This window comes from Hyperolius riggenbachi, chromosome 8 (genome assembly GCF_040937935.1).
Source record: "Hyperolius riggenbachi isolate aHypRig1 chromosome 8, aHypRig1.pri, whole genome shotgun sequence".
NCBI lineage: Eukaryota > Metazoa > Chordata > Amphibia > Anura > Hyperoliidae > Hyperolius > Hyperolius riggenbachi.
The window spans coordinates 225449542-225465082 of record NC_090653.1 but is presented as its reverse complement, the minus strand read 5'-3'; the positions used below and the strand labels follow the sequence as shown (position 1 = coordinate 225465082).

Here is a 15541-nt window from a genome sequence, read left to right as displayed (position 1 = left end):
CAATGCACTGGTAGCTAGATACTAGAGTCCTGAGTCATGATGAGCCACGACCATGACCAGATTACTACATACTTCCTGGGCAACCTACACACTCCGTCTCCAAGACTGTGGAATATATTAAAGAGGAACTCCAGCCTAAACAAACATACTGTCATTAAGTTACATTAGTTACGTTAATTAAAATAGATAGGTAATATACTCTTTTACCCACACTGTTTTAAAAGAACAGGCAAATGTTTGATTTCATGATGGCAGCCATCTTTTTGGTTGAAAGCAGGTGACAGGGAGCATGAAACACAGTTCCAACTGTCCTGTGTCCTGAGCACCTCTCCCAGTTGCTAGGCAACGTGAATAACAACATAGGAAATCCCAACATGCTCTGCACAGCATCAGGGAAAAAAAAAGCTTAGTTAAAAATGAAGCTAAAAATGATGCTGTGAAACTGTTAAAGAAACACCGAGCCGTTTCAGTGCTACCGAGTAGATTTTTAGTCCAGAGGTTCACTTTAAGAAACGGCAAAAGCTGCCTCCAAAGATTGCAAGAACTTTCATCGGGTATCCAGTAAAAAGTAATAATTACAGTGTACCTGAGGCAAACCCCTGGATCGAGTACAGGCTTCCCACACCGTCCTCTGGTCCCCTGTTGCCCAGTGCAGACCCCAGAAGATCACAAACAAGGGCTTGCCGATAGGATCATCTGGGCTGCGCGAGCGCAGTCATACTGCGCGAGTATGGCTACACCTGCACAGTAAACTGGAGCTGCTTGCACACACGCAGACTCGTGAAGATCACTAACAAGGGCTGGTCGGCAGAGATGGGCTTTCGAGTAGAAAGTCACTCGAATTCGAAATTGTAATGAAGGTTGATTAAAGTAGATGTGAGCATGGGAGACGAGGTGTTATTTACCCAGAAGTCTGTCGGGCTCCTATGCATATCACTCCACTCGCACGCGACCTATGGGATGCACTTTATCTTTCAAGGAGGAAGGGCGGTAGTGAGTAGTGGAAAGTGTCCCATAGGTCACGTGTTCTGCCTTAATCAACATTCATTACAAATTTCAAATTCGAGTGGCTTTCTACTCAAAAGCCCATCTCTGCTTGTCAGTAGGAACATCGGGGCCACGCTTCTCTTCAGGCACGACCGAGTTCGTATGGCTGCACCGGCTCAGTAAGCCAGACCCGCTCATACATAAGCAGCTCCATACTACTGCGCAGGCGCAGCCGTGCTCTCATGAGTGTCAGAAGAGCAGCGCAGTCTCAATGCTAAGTAGGTTCCCAGCGGACGGCAGGAGCGAGGAGGACCTGGGAAACCTTAACAGGATCCAGAGGCTTCCCTCTTTTTAGGTAAGTATGTCTTTTCTTACCACGGGTTCTCTTTAAAAAGCTACATTTTAGGCAAATATTACATCTAGTACACGTAAGCCAATGCTCACTTCCGTTCAACAAACAAACCAATCAAAATGATCAGATTGTTTGATGATTAGAAGTGAATTCTTCTGAAGATCAATCCAAAATGACCTATAAATGATGGTTTCATTGATGGGACGTTCTGACAGTCATGCACTTGTCACACCCTGTGTATGGGCAAGTGATTGTAGTGATGTGTCAAGAATGGAACCCACAGGAAGTTGCTTGGTTTGAAGCCTAAAAAGCAAATCTGTTTAACTGCAGAGGCCAGAAGACTGACATTTTTTAAGTGTTTTTCCTCATAGATGCATCTCCTGTGGTCCGCAGCACGTAAAAGCAACCTCTGAGCAAAGGAAAATGTCAGACATGCTGCATGAATACCACATAACGACTATCTGCACTTCCCTTTTCACATGTATGGGAATTTCTCTTTCTTTTTGCCGATCAGTCACTTCTCATTTCCTCCTTGATTTCCTCTCTCTGGGTTTTCGATGATCCCGCCTTTCTAACTGCCATGATTCTGACAAGGGTATTTCCAAGCATTTCCTCACTTTGTCTGGAATATACTTCTTATATGACAGAGGTATTTACTCTCCACAAAGTCTGCATTATAAACACCTCTGACTGTAGCATTCTGTCAGTGCTTATCGCTGTGTACACAGAGAGTTCAGCCCTGGACTTTGATTACTACCAACTGTAGCGAGAGAGATATGGAGGCTGCCATATTTATTTCCTTTTAAGCAATAACAGTTGCATGGCTATCCTGCTAATCCTCTGCCTCTAATACTTTTAGCCATAAACCCTGAACAAGCATGCAGCAGATCAGGTGTTTCTGACATTATTGTCAGATCTGAAAGATTAGCTGCATTCCATTCTTGTTTCTGACATTATTTAGACACTACTGCATCCTAATAGACCAACAGGACTGCGAGGCAACTGGTATTGTATAAAAAGAAATAAATATGGCAGCCTCCATATATTTCTCACTTCAGTTGTCCTTTAAAGTGAACCTGTACCGAGAGAAATGATTTAAAACACATTATGTACATGATGAATATTACCTTGCTGTCAGTTCCTCTCTTCTTACAATGATTCCTTTCAGTTCTGACAAGATTTTGTCAGAACTGAAATATATCAGTTGCTGTCAGTTATAACTGAAAGGACAACTGATGTGCAATTAATGTCCATGTTCACTCACTCACAGGGTTTCTTTGTTTTCAAAAGCATTTACTGAACAGCAGTTGCGAAGTCTAACTGTCAAAATAGTGTGCGACTGAGTAGGAAGGCTGGCTGGTGTCTTACTATTTTGGCAGTTAAACTTCTATTCAGGAAATGCTTTTGAAAACAAAGAAAACCCTGTGAATCCCCCATGAGGTGATGGACTTTTTCAAAACCTGTCCGTTGTGTCAGATTTTACCTGCTTACTTTTTTTTTGCTGGAGTGGTCCTTTCATGCATAATTGGCACACAGTTATGTAACAATAATGCTTACTCACAGCCACCAGGAACTGAGCAGAAGCAATGCAACGCAAACCTTTAAGGTTAAACACAGATGATGCAACCTGACCTCAGTGCCTCAGTGATCCTGTTATGAAACCTTTCACTTGCTGGTGTAACTAGGGTAGTACTGCATGGAATATGACTGACTACCAAGCAGATCTAGCGTCGAATGATGGATAGTTGCTGCTGATCCATCCCTCTGTAGGAAGCATACACAGTATATAGCCTGTCACAGCTTTCCTAGGTTGCCTGCAGATTAGCTTTTCCAGCCTGCAATGCATTATTGAGTACACACGTACGATAACGATCGTTCAAAAACGAACGATAACGACAATTGGGCCAATAATCGTGCGCTCCAAATTTTCCAACGATCGTTTTTTGGGACGATAACGACCGTTATCGTTCAATCCGACCGATCCAACCCGGCGGATTTTTTCGAAAGATAATCGTTCAATCGTTGCAGTGTGTACAAAGATCGTCCGATAACGCATGTCCTTATTGCCTGTCATAACGTCACTTCCGTTTGCGCACGCATTTTTTAATCGTTCGTCATTCAGTACTTTATACTTATATCGTTCACGTGTGTACACAATCGCTCATTACGAACGATCTTTTCCGTCTAATTTGAATATCGTGTAAACGTCACGAATCGTTCGTAACGAACGATCTTTATCGTACGTCTATACGAACCCTTAGTCCTACTCTGTGCCAGGCCTTCTGATTACTCAAGCCCTGTACTGCCCTGACCAGTCTCTTGTCCTCTTCTTCATATATTGGCTCACCGTACTTATTATATTTGCATATAAACAAAAAACAACTTATGATATAATGAATTGTATGTGTAGTACAGAAAATTAATATAACATTAGCAGCAAAGAAAAAAGTCTCTTATTTTTATTTTCAGTTATATGACTTTTTTGCATAAGATTGCATCATTCTGTCATATTTGCAACTACAAACCACACACTTTTTTTTAAACTATAAAACAGAGCAGAGCTAATGACCCTTTGAATTGCCTCTGACATAAGTTGGGTCTTAGAGCTCAGAGCAGCTCTTTTGCATAGATGACAACTGAAGTTTCTTAACTCTTCCTATACTGGAAACAATATGAGACTGTTCTTTGCTACTAATGTTTTATTTCTTAGCTGCACTACACATAAAATTCATTATCTCATAAGTTATTTCCGCTTCAGATTAAGGTTTGTTGTGCTTATTGCTACTTTTGTGCATACTGTATATTGCCTTTAGACCAATACTGCACTTATTGTTTTGTCTGATTTTCAGATTACAAAGTGGCAGTTAATGGAGATCCCTTATAATAACAGTAGCAGTAGGGTATTGTACCGTGTTAGCCATCAGTAAAAACAAGAAGTTTTAAATCAGGATGATACCATTTATTGGCTAACTACAAATGAATAAGAATAAACAAGCTTTTGGCCTTGCAGCCTTCGTCAGGTTTATATCCTGTTAGTTTGCAAGCTGGTGGTACAGACAGCTTATATACATGCAACATCACAAGGAAAAACAGATATTTTTTTCAAGCATAAATACATCATTAAGATGCCTTAATACAAACAGACCATCTAAATGGGGTAAGATAAGGATCCTTGTTTACTTTATTGCTCACAGACCTGGTATTAGGATTGACCCAGAGGTATCGTAAATTCTTAGTTCACAAGTTCAGCTAGGGTGGCTGAGACAGTTCATATATCATCAATCTCATACCAATATAGAAAGTTGTTGTCCTTATTCAGACCCTTCTGCACAGCTTTGAAACAATTTATAAATTTTGTTTCTGCTATTAATCGGTCATTTGACGTTTTGAAGCCGCCCTTCAGGGCAGTGACACGAAGATCATCCATGCTGTGTCCGTTGGACCGAAAGTGTGTAGCAACTGGGAGTCCAGATTTGGTATCATTAATAGTGTGCCTGTGTCCATTCATACGTTTGCGCAGAGTTTGTCCAGTTTCTCCCACGTACATAACATTGGGGCATTTAGCACACATGATCAGATATACCAGATTGGTGGACCCACAAGAAAATTTACCTTGTATTCTGTACTCCTGTTGTGAACCTGGTATCGTTACCCTGTCAGTGGAGTAAATGTGTCTGCAGGTCCCACATATTTTTTGTCGGCAGGGTGATGTTCCGTTTTGTTGAGGCCTATTCAAAGAGCTCCTGACAATCATCTGTTTTAGATTGTGTGGTTGCCGATATGACAAGAGTGGAGGTTTAGGGAATATCGTTCTCAGTCTGTGATCCTTGTGTAAAATGGGATGAAGTTCCTTAGCAATCCTCCTTAAGATTTCCAGGTGTGGGTTGTAGGTGACAACCAAAGGGACACGTTCCTCTTTCTGGTTTTGCTTATATTTCAGGAGTTCAGTCCTGGGGATGTTGCTGGCTTTCCTGATTTGGGCCTCAGCCATGGGAGGACTGTAACCTTGTTTAATGAAAGTGTTCTTAAGGTGATCCAGGTGCTTGTCTCTGTCCATCCTGTCAGAACAAATCCGGTTGTACCTTATAGCTTGGCTGTAAATTATAGAGTTCTTAATGTGCTTGGGATGAAAACTGTCATATCTTAGGTATGTGGGACGGTCTGTAGGTTTGCGATACTTAATAGGATGGTTAACAGATTGCCTGCAAACATCAGACTACATGTAAGGACCCTTATCCCTGAAGAGCCTAGAACAGCCTGCTTTTACATGCTTCCCAAGATCCACAAAGAGGGAAACCCTGGCAGGCCCATAATCTCAGGGAGCGGAACTCTTACAGAGAACATCTCAGGGTGGCTGGAAAACATTTTGAAACCTCTTGTCTGTAAAAGACCCAGCTACTTACAGGATACCACCCACCTCCTGAACAAACTGTCAGCCATCGGCCCAGTACCTGAGGGAACCATACTGGCCACGATGGACGTGGAGTCCCTGTACACGAACATTCCCCATGATGATGCTATTGCGGCCTGCCGTAAATATCTTCAGGGTCAGGGCATACCTGTAAAGCCTATTACTGGACTGATCAAATTCATTCTCACTCATAATTATTTCACTTTTGGACAGGACCTCTATTTACAGCAGATGGGCGTGGCAATGGGTTCGCGATTCGCTCCACAGTATGCAAATCTATTCATGGCCAAAATCGAAGAGGAATACCTCAATGCATGTGGCATAAAACCCTTGGCCTACTTCCGCTTCATTGATGATATTTTAATCATCTGGTCCGCAAGTGAGGATGATCTTCTCCAGTTCCACAGGAACTTCAATGCCTTCCATCCTACAATCAAATTGAAACTTACCTACTCTCACACAGAGATTAACTTTCTGGACACCACCATATACATCAGGGGTAACAACATACAAACCTCTGTGTATCGCAAACCTACAGACCGTCCCACATACCTAAGATATGACAGTTTTCATCCCAAGCACATTAAGAACTCTATAATTTACAGCCAAGCTATAAGGTACAACCGGATTTGTTCTGACAGGATGGACAGAGACAAGCACCTGGATCACCTTAAGAACACTTTCATTAAACAAGGTTACAGTCCTCCCATGGCTGAGGCCCAAATCAGGAAAGCCAGCAACATCCCCAGGACTGAACTCCTGAAATATAAGCAAAACCAGAAAGAGGAACGTGTCCCTTTGGTTGTCACCTACAACCCACACCTGGAAATCTTAAGGAGGATTGCTAAGGAACTTCATCCCATTTTACACAAGGATCACAGACTGAGAACGATATTCCCTAAACCTCCACTCTTGTCATATCGGCAACCACACAATCTAAAACAGATGATTGTCAGGAGCTCTTTGAATAGGCCTCAACAAAACGGAACATCACCCTGCCGACAAAAAATATGTGGGACCTGCAGACACATTTACTCCACTGACAGGGTAACGATACCAGGTTCACAACAGGAGTACAGAATACAAGGTAAATTTTCTTGTGGGTCCACCAATCTGGTATATCTGATCATGTGTGCTAAATGCCCCAATGTTATGTACGTGGGAGAAACTGGACAAACTCTGCGCAAACGTATGAATGGACACAGGCACACTATTAATGATACCAAATCTGGACTCCCAGTTGCTACACACTTTCGGTCCAACGGACACAGCATGGATGATCTTCGTGTCACTGCCCTGAAGGGCGGCTTCAAAACGTCAAATGACCGATTAATAGCAGAAACAAAATTTATAAATTGTTTCAAAGCTGTGCAGAAGGGTCTGAATAAGGACAACAACTTTCTATATTGGTATGAGATTGATGATATATGAACTGTCTCAGCCACCCTAGCTGAACTTGTGAACTAAGAATTTACGATACCTCTGGGTCAATCCTAATACCAGGTCTGTGAGCAATAAAGTAAACAAGGATCCTTATCTTACCCCATTTAGATGGTCTGTTTGTATTAAGGCATCTTAATGATGTATTTATGCTTGAAAAAAATATCTGTTTTTCCTTGTGATGTTGCATGTATATAAGCTGTCTGTACCACCAGCTTGCAAACTAACAGGATATAAACCTGACGAAGGCTGCAAGGCCAAAAGCTTGTTTATTCTTATTCATTTGTAGTTAGCCAATAAATGGTATCATCCTGATTTAAAACTTCTTGCTTATAATAACAGTGGAGATCATTTAAGTTGCTCACCACTATAATGTGGCAATATGCAGATTTCCAGGAAAGTGCAAATATTTCCACAGTTACAACAATACTTTCTACTCAGTCTGCAGACTGCCACCTTAATGACATGAACTGCTTTATGTGTTAAGCGTCTGATTAAAGAACATGTTTTACTCCTCTCCTAGCAACCAATCAGTGCTCCCTTTACTTTTTTTAATCTGCCAGGGCAATGAGAAAGGGAGGAACTGACATGTTGCTAAGAAACAGGCAGAAAATGTTCTACAGTCACACATTTCATGGATGAGGAATGTGGTTGCCCTGGGAATGTGGTTACCATGGGAAACAAACAGTCTTGCTCTTAGGCAGGGATCACACTTGTCTTTCAGTTTTCTGCACACGTTTTTCTGCATGCAATTTCTGTACACAATATGTTTGTATGCAGCAAAATGCGTGCGTTTTTTCACAGCAGCTAATGTAATTGATAGAAAAAACCGCACACAATGTCAGGTTTTATCTGCGTGCGAAAAACGCATTCATGCGTGACCTAGCCCATTGATTATCAAGAGTTTTCAGTTGAAATACGTTTTTCTGTGCAGAAAACGCACACGAATACAGACAAGTGTGACCCCTGCCTAAGGCCCCTTATAATTTTTAAGAATTTTAACTTTTCATAGCAGTGCATTGTGAAAAAGCTTTCAGTTAAAATGCATATGTGAACTGAGCCATAGAGAAACATGGGCATTACCTTGCACATCAGTTGTTTCCGTTATAACTGACAGCAACTGATATGGTAGAAAAGGGCCCTGAGGCCCCATTTACACTTAATCACTTGCTCTCAGTTATAACTGATTTTCAAAGTAATGCCCATGTTTTCCTATAGAACAGTTCACACTATACGCATTTTAACTGAAAATTTTTATAATGCACTGCTATGGAGAAGAAAAAAAACGTGTACCAACTGGTTAAAGGGAACCTGAAGTGAGTAAAATTATTTAAAATAAACACATGAGGTAGCTGCAAATGAATATTACATACTAACCTTACTGTCAGTTCCTCTCAGCAGCTCACCATTTTCTTCTTACAGTGAGCCCTTCAGTGACAATATTTTGTCAGAACTGAAATATACCAGTTGCTGTCAGTTATATATCAGCTGCTGTCAGTTACAACTGAATGTGCAAGGTAATGTCCATGTTTCCCTATGGCTCAAGTGGGTGATATTACAGTTTAACAGTGTGCTGACCAGGAAGCTGTTATGGGGTAATGGCCCTTTTCAAAATGGAGGACAGTGCATTCCATTGATCACAGTAGACAAAATGGGACGCAGGAGAGGAGAAAGAGATTGAGGAGTAGTTTACACAGGAGGCAAGTATGACCTGTGTATGGTTATTTTGGCTCTTTAATTTAAGTTCAGGTTTTTTACGTGTAAACGGGCCCTTAGGCTTTGCTATAACTAAGGCCCATGTGATTTAGCTGAAAACGGAACCTTTTGTTATCAGTTACAGGAAACGGTGAGTGCTAAACAAAGAAGAAGAACGATTAAATAAGAGAAGTTACATTTTGGAGGGTAAAATCAGGCAATATACAGCCTGGCTGAAAGCAGTTATTGTGCCAAGTATAAGGCAGTTGAGTAAGCACTAATGATGCATAACAGGGGAAGTAGACTGTGCTTGTCACTTCCTATCACCAGCATTTGATGCAACAGCTGTGTGACTTACACACTCACACAAGAGTGCAAATCTTCATATTCTTCAGTAATCAGTGACATTTTACAGCAAGCACTAAACTTATCACACCAACCCCTGCTTCCCTAAAGAGCTCACAATCTAATGTCCCCACCTATTCTTACAAGTTTACACACTCTACAGCCAGCTTTATATAAAAGCCACTTACTGTAACAGATTCTGTAGTAGCTACAAAACCTCTCAACATATACAGTAAAACCCGTTATCCAGAAGTTATCTAGAAGTCTCAAGCAACCTGGAAAATACAGTAATAAACCTCTGTCACATAAGTTAAAGTGTACCAGAGAATAAATAAAGTAAAAGTTTTATACATACCTGGGGCTTCCTCCTGCCCCATCTATACCGATAGCTCCCTTGCCGTCTTCCTCTGCCTCCTCGCTTGCTCGGTAGGAGCGCAGTTAGCTTGCCAAGTCTGGGCCAGTCGGCACATGTGCAGTTCACCCGCCTGTGCACCCCCATCTCGCTCCCGTGGCTGAAAGCATTCTGTGCCTGCGCAGAAGTACTGTGCAGACGCAGAGTGCTCCCGTCCATGGGAGCACAGTAGGGCGCGCACACGCATCCGGGCCGCGCATGCACAGTACTCCCCAACTGGCCAAGCTACCAGGGCTTCTACAGAGCAAGCGAGGAGGCAGGAGGAAGACGGCAAGGGAGCAATCGGTAAAAAGGGGGCTGGAGGGAGCCCCAGGTATGTATAAAACTTTTATTTTGACTGCCACTTAATGAATATTATGATTGTCACTAAAGTGTTGTTGATCATGTCAGCATGGTAGTGTAGTGGTTAGCACTCTCGCCTTGCAGCACTGGGTGCCCGTTTCGAATCCCAGCCGGGGCACTATCTGCACAGTGTTTGTATGTTCTCCCTGTGTCTGTTTCCTCAGGACACTCCAGTTTCCTCCCACATCACATGCAGAAAAGTTAATTGGCTTCCCCCTGAAATTGGCCCTACACTATGATACATACGCTACACTATACATACATATGACTATGGTAGGGGTTAGATTGTGAGCTGCTCTGAGGGACAGCTAGTGACATGACCATGTAAAAGTGCTGTGGAAGATGTCAGTACTATATAAATAATAATCATAATAATAATAATGATTAACAGCAAAGGAGTCATTATAGGAAACAGCAGATACATTATAACAGAACTTTTCAATACATCAACCAGATACAGTGATTTTTAAGTAGGCCCCCATGTTTGAGGAGGCTTCCTGGGGGCAGCAGGGTCCAGTCATAGCCTAGACTAGAGCCTGTCTGTTGCTGATCTGTGTAGGATTACTAAGTGGAACTCCTATGCAGCACCCCTCTGAGATGCTCTCCTCTATGGTTCCCTGGGGGTTGCAGCACAAGAGAGATTCTGTTGCGTCAAGTAAGGCATGTTGCTAAGCAGTTGCTGCTAATGTTATTCAATGTCGTTAATAAGAACTATCGCACACAAGAGACTCTGGACCTGATTTACTAAGGCATCTCCAGAGATCTACACACATCAAGCAAGCCTGGACTGGAATAATTAAAAACTGTGTTCAGGATTTGCCACCCACACCTGGTTGATATCAGATCATAACTGTGTTTTATTTAAAAAAAAAAAAATAGTGTGAGACTACATGAGACTGCAATCACACAACTGCTAATTTCCTTACCGTTCAATAACCCCCACTAAGTTCTAATATGACCCAGGGGAGAGTGGTAGTCTTTTTCCACACAGATAATTAAAAAAAATACATATCCATCCAGGTGTAACAGATGTAATATGGTATCCCCATTGGAGATCGCTTACAGAATACCTGAACTGACATGTGACATGATTAGATAAACATGGGTACATCAAGAGGATCTTTTACCGAAAAATAGTAATAGGGCGAAAAAATAAATCAATACATTCAGTGGCGTAGCAATAGGGGGTGCAACGATTGCGACCGCACCGGGGCCCTTGGGCCAGAGGGGTCACAATGGGCCCTCCCTCAACTGCAGTTTTAGCTCTTAAAGGGATACTGAAGAGGGGTCGGGGAAAAATGAGTTGAACTTACCCGGGGCTTCTAACAGTCCCCCGCAAACATCTTGTGCCCGCGCAGCCACTCACCGATGCTCCGGCCCTGCCTACGGTTCACTTCTGGAATTTCAGACTTTAAAGTCAGAAAACCACTGCGCCTGCGTTGCTATGTCCTCAATCCCGCTGATGTCACCAGGTGTGTACTGCGCAGGCACAGACCATACTGGGACTGTGCAGTACGCTCCTGGTGACATCAGCGGGATCGAGGACACGGCAACGCAAGCGCAGTGGTTTTCAGACTTTAAAGGGACACTTAAGTCAAACAAAAAAAAATGAGTTTTACTCACCTGGGGCTTCCAATAGCCCGCTGCAGCTGTCTGGTGCCCTCGCCATCTCCCTCCGATCCTCCTGGCCCTGCCGGCAGCCACTTCCTATTTCGGTGACAGGAGCTGACAGGCTGGGGACGCGAGTGATTCTTCGCGTTCCTGGCCACAATAGTGCCATCTATGCTGCTATAGCATATATCATATACCATATAGTAGCATAGAGGGTGCTAATGTGTCTGGGAACGCGAAGAATCACTCGCGTCCCCAGCCTGTCAGCTCCTGTCACCGAAACAGGAAGTGGCTGCTGGCGGGGCCAGGAGGATCGGAGGGAGACGGCGAGGGTACCGGACAGCTGCAGGGGGCTATTGGAAGCCCTAGGTGAGTAAAACTCATTTTTTTTGTTTGACTTAAGTGTCCCTTTAAAGTCTGAAATTCCAGAAGTGAACCGGAGGCAGGGCCGGAGCATCGGGGAGTGGCTGCGCGGGCACAGGATGTCTGTGGGGGACCATTCGAAGCCCTGAGTAAGTTCAACTCATTTTCCCCTGACCCCCTTACAGTGTCCCTTTAAAGGAATACTGTAGGGGGGTCAGGGGAAAAGGAGTTGAACTTACCCGGGGCGTCCGCAGACATCCTGCGCCCGCGCAGCCACTCACCATGCTCCGGCCCCACCTCTGGTTCACTTCTGGAATTTCAGACTTTACAGTCTGAAAACCACTGCGCCTGCGCAGCCGCCCCCTCCCTCCCGCTGATGTCACCAGGAGCGTGTACTGCGCAGACACAGACCATACTGGGCCTGCGCAGTACGCTCCTGGTGACATCAGCGGGAGCGAGGACACGGCAACGCAGGCACAGTGGTTTTCATACTTTAAAGTTTGAAATTCCAGAAGTGAACCGGAGGCGGGGCTGGAGCATCGGTGAGTGGCTGCGCGGGCGCAGGATGTCTGCGGGGGACCATTAGACGCCCCGGGTAAGTTCAAATCATTTACCCCGACCCCCCCCCCCCCCCCCCCCCAACAGTATTCCTTTAATTGCTCCTTTGCTTGTAATAATTACTTCTATAGATGCTTTGAATGGTAATAATCATTAACTAGCTGTTCCCCATCCCCTTTTGCACCTCTGACACTTTGGTTGTCCCTGGCAGGTTTTGGTGCACCATATTAGTTGTTATGTATAGAGAGCTGGGGGGGAAGCAATGTAAATCTTGCACTGGCGCCCATAGCTCCTTAGCTATTAGCTACACCACTGAATACCAGGGCTGTGGAGTCGGAGTAATTTTGGGCACCAAAAGTCGGAGTTGGAGTCGTTGATTTCATAAGCTGAGGAGTCGGAGTCGGATGATTTTTGTACAAAATCCACAGCCCTGTTAAGTATTAGACTAAGGAGTCGGAGTCGAGGAGTCAGAGCCATTTTGGGTACTCTGAGTCGGAGTCGGAGCTGTGGTTTCATAAACCGAGGAGTCAGAGTCGGAGTTGGAGTCGGAAGATTTTTGTACCGACTCCACAGCCTTGCTGAATACATTGTAAAGTTAGTTAAAAAAACAGTAGAAGGATCAAGAAATGATTTATATTCGCCATATGTAATATATTCATGTTATTTGATCCTAAATGAGCCTGCTAGTCATCATCTTTATTACAGGTAGACACGAAAAAAACTAGACAGCACCGAATGCTATTATCTATAGCCACATGCATTAACAATGTGATAGGCTAAAATGTTTTTTGTTTTGTTTTGTTTTTTTAAATATCTGAATATGCACAGAGGGAGATATTGGTTACTTGGCAGTTGGAAACAGCCGTAAATTCCCACAAAGCAACAAGGTTCTCAGAGAGGAAACTGTCAGGACCATGGTCATGACATTACTCTGTGGGAAGGGTTTCACCACAATATCAGCCACACAGACTTCCCTGATGATCTATGCAATAGATCGGACCTAATTGGGATCGGCTATTTCCACTGGAGCACATAGGAAAGCCGCTAGTGCGCCTGTACAGTGCGTCACTGGTTTATCTTTGTTCTGGAGCCCGATGGCCACTGCGCATGCACGCCCTGCTGACAAGCCTTGTGTGGGGAAGGCGTTGGATTGGGGGCTCTGAGGCTTCCCCCTCCTGAGGTAAGTACCCCTACACTTTTTTCACTACAGATACACTTTAAAGCCCTGGATTTAACCGAGTAAAGACTGCGGAGGCCATTGGGGTATTGAGACTGAAAGAAGGACGAAGATCGGCCCAGGCCTCAAAGCAAATATGGCAATCGAACAGAAGTTGGATGCAGCCTCTGCTCTCCTGAAAAGTAAATACTGTAGAAGGCAAAACATTTGCACAAAGACTCATGATAAGAAAATAATGCTAAAAAGTTCAAAAAGTAATTCATTCTAACCCCAGGAGCTGACTGAACCAAATTCTACCTCATACTGACATGGCTGCTGTTTACACTTCACCTAAGAGTTTCTGCCCCTAAGCTGAAAATAAGAATGTGAGACTGCAGGATAGTTCTATTTACCATTACTACTAAACATCCAATTAATTATCTCATGAAATTTATTTTATCAGATTTGTTTTAATACATCTTAGTAAATCAGATTCTTAACCACTACATAGGCATGTATTATAGTGAAGGACACAGCCAGCAATATGACACACAATGTCACTGAAGACTGCCCAGACCTCCAAACTGAGCTTACAAAATGTGACTGATTAAGTAATATAATCAGTGTATTTATTGAGTTTATAATCACATGTTCACACACAGCCTCTATCTTCAGCACACGCATTGACCTATTAAGCTTCTTAAACCAAAAATTGATTTTGACAGATTCTTCCTGCACGTTAACAATAACATCATTCATAAGGCCCAGCTTAAATTGGAAGGCTTGTCACTTTAAAGGGAAAATATGTTCCCAACGCTGTTTACGTATGCTAATACTGGAAGAGAACTGTGAACACTTCAAGCCCATCTCCAGCAATGCACCATTTTAGCTCTGGGTAAAACGAGAAAGGATTACCGGGTAGGTCAAGATTGTTACTGCTGTTTGTATCCTTTTGGGGACAATGCCCGTCACATCCTATATGTCATCTGTGGAGATTACACAATTGAGAGAAATAGGAAAAAAAACGGCAACAATAAAACAACACTTGTGGAGAATACTGGCGTTTACAGATGCAGAACTGGGCCAAAGACAGAGCCTTGAGGTACACAAAGCAGATTATGTGGATGAATAATATGAGGCACCAAACAAAAGCACAAAGGACTGTTCTCTGGTCAGCATAAGGAGATTTAAGAATTTAAATCATAATTAAATGTAGCGTAGTGGATAGCACTCTCGCCTTGCAGCGCTGGGTCCCAGCCAGGGAACTATCTGCATGGTGTTTGCACATTCTCCCCATGTCTGTGTGGGTTTTCTCCTGGCACTCCGGTTTTCTCCTACATCCCCAAAACATACAGATAAATGAATAGGCTAACCTCTAAAACTGGCCCTAGCCTATGATGGACATAAGGCTATGGGAGGGATTACATTGTGAGCCCCTTTGAGGGACAACTATGTTCTCTGTACAGCGCTGCGGAAGATGTCAGCGATTTTTGATAGTAATATCATTGCTCATAATGATAAAAACAAAGAAGCGATAAAAAGGTAGACAAGGGTGAGAGTCATATAAAACAAAAGAAGGAAACCGAGAGCCCTATATAGTGTAGTAGTCTAGATGCAGATAAGTAAAACCACTTGGTGATAATAATACTCACAAGTGTGGGTTTCCAGCCAGGCAACCACTTTAACTGCAGGTGGGGAGAATTTTAACCTGACCCCACTCAGGTATAAGAAGTTGCTCTCTGTAGACAGGAAAAAGTTGGGGATAATTTAAATAGTAGTAGTAATATAGTTTAAAAGGGGAAAGTTGGTGGACTTGCCTCCCTCAAGGAAAACAGAAATGATTTGTTATTTTATCAAAAAAATTATGGC

General features: G+C 43.2%; 1 protein-coding gene across 3 annotated transcripts in view; it reads right to left on the bottom strand.

Moving 5' to 3' along the window:
* The window catches only part of LOC137527601 (rho GTPase-activating protein 4-like), a 222363-nt gene that overhangs the window by 167517 nt on the left and 39305 nt on the right, over window positions 1-15541 (bottom strand). The gene's annotated exons all lie outside the window — the stretch shown is intronic.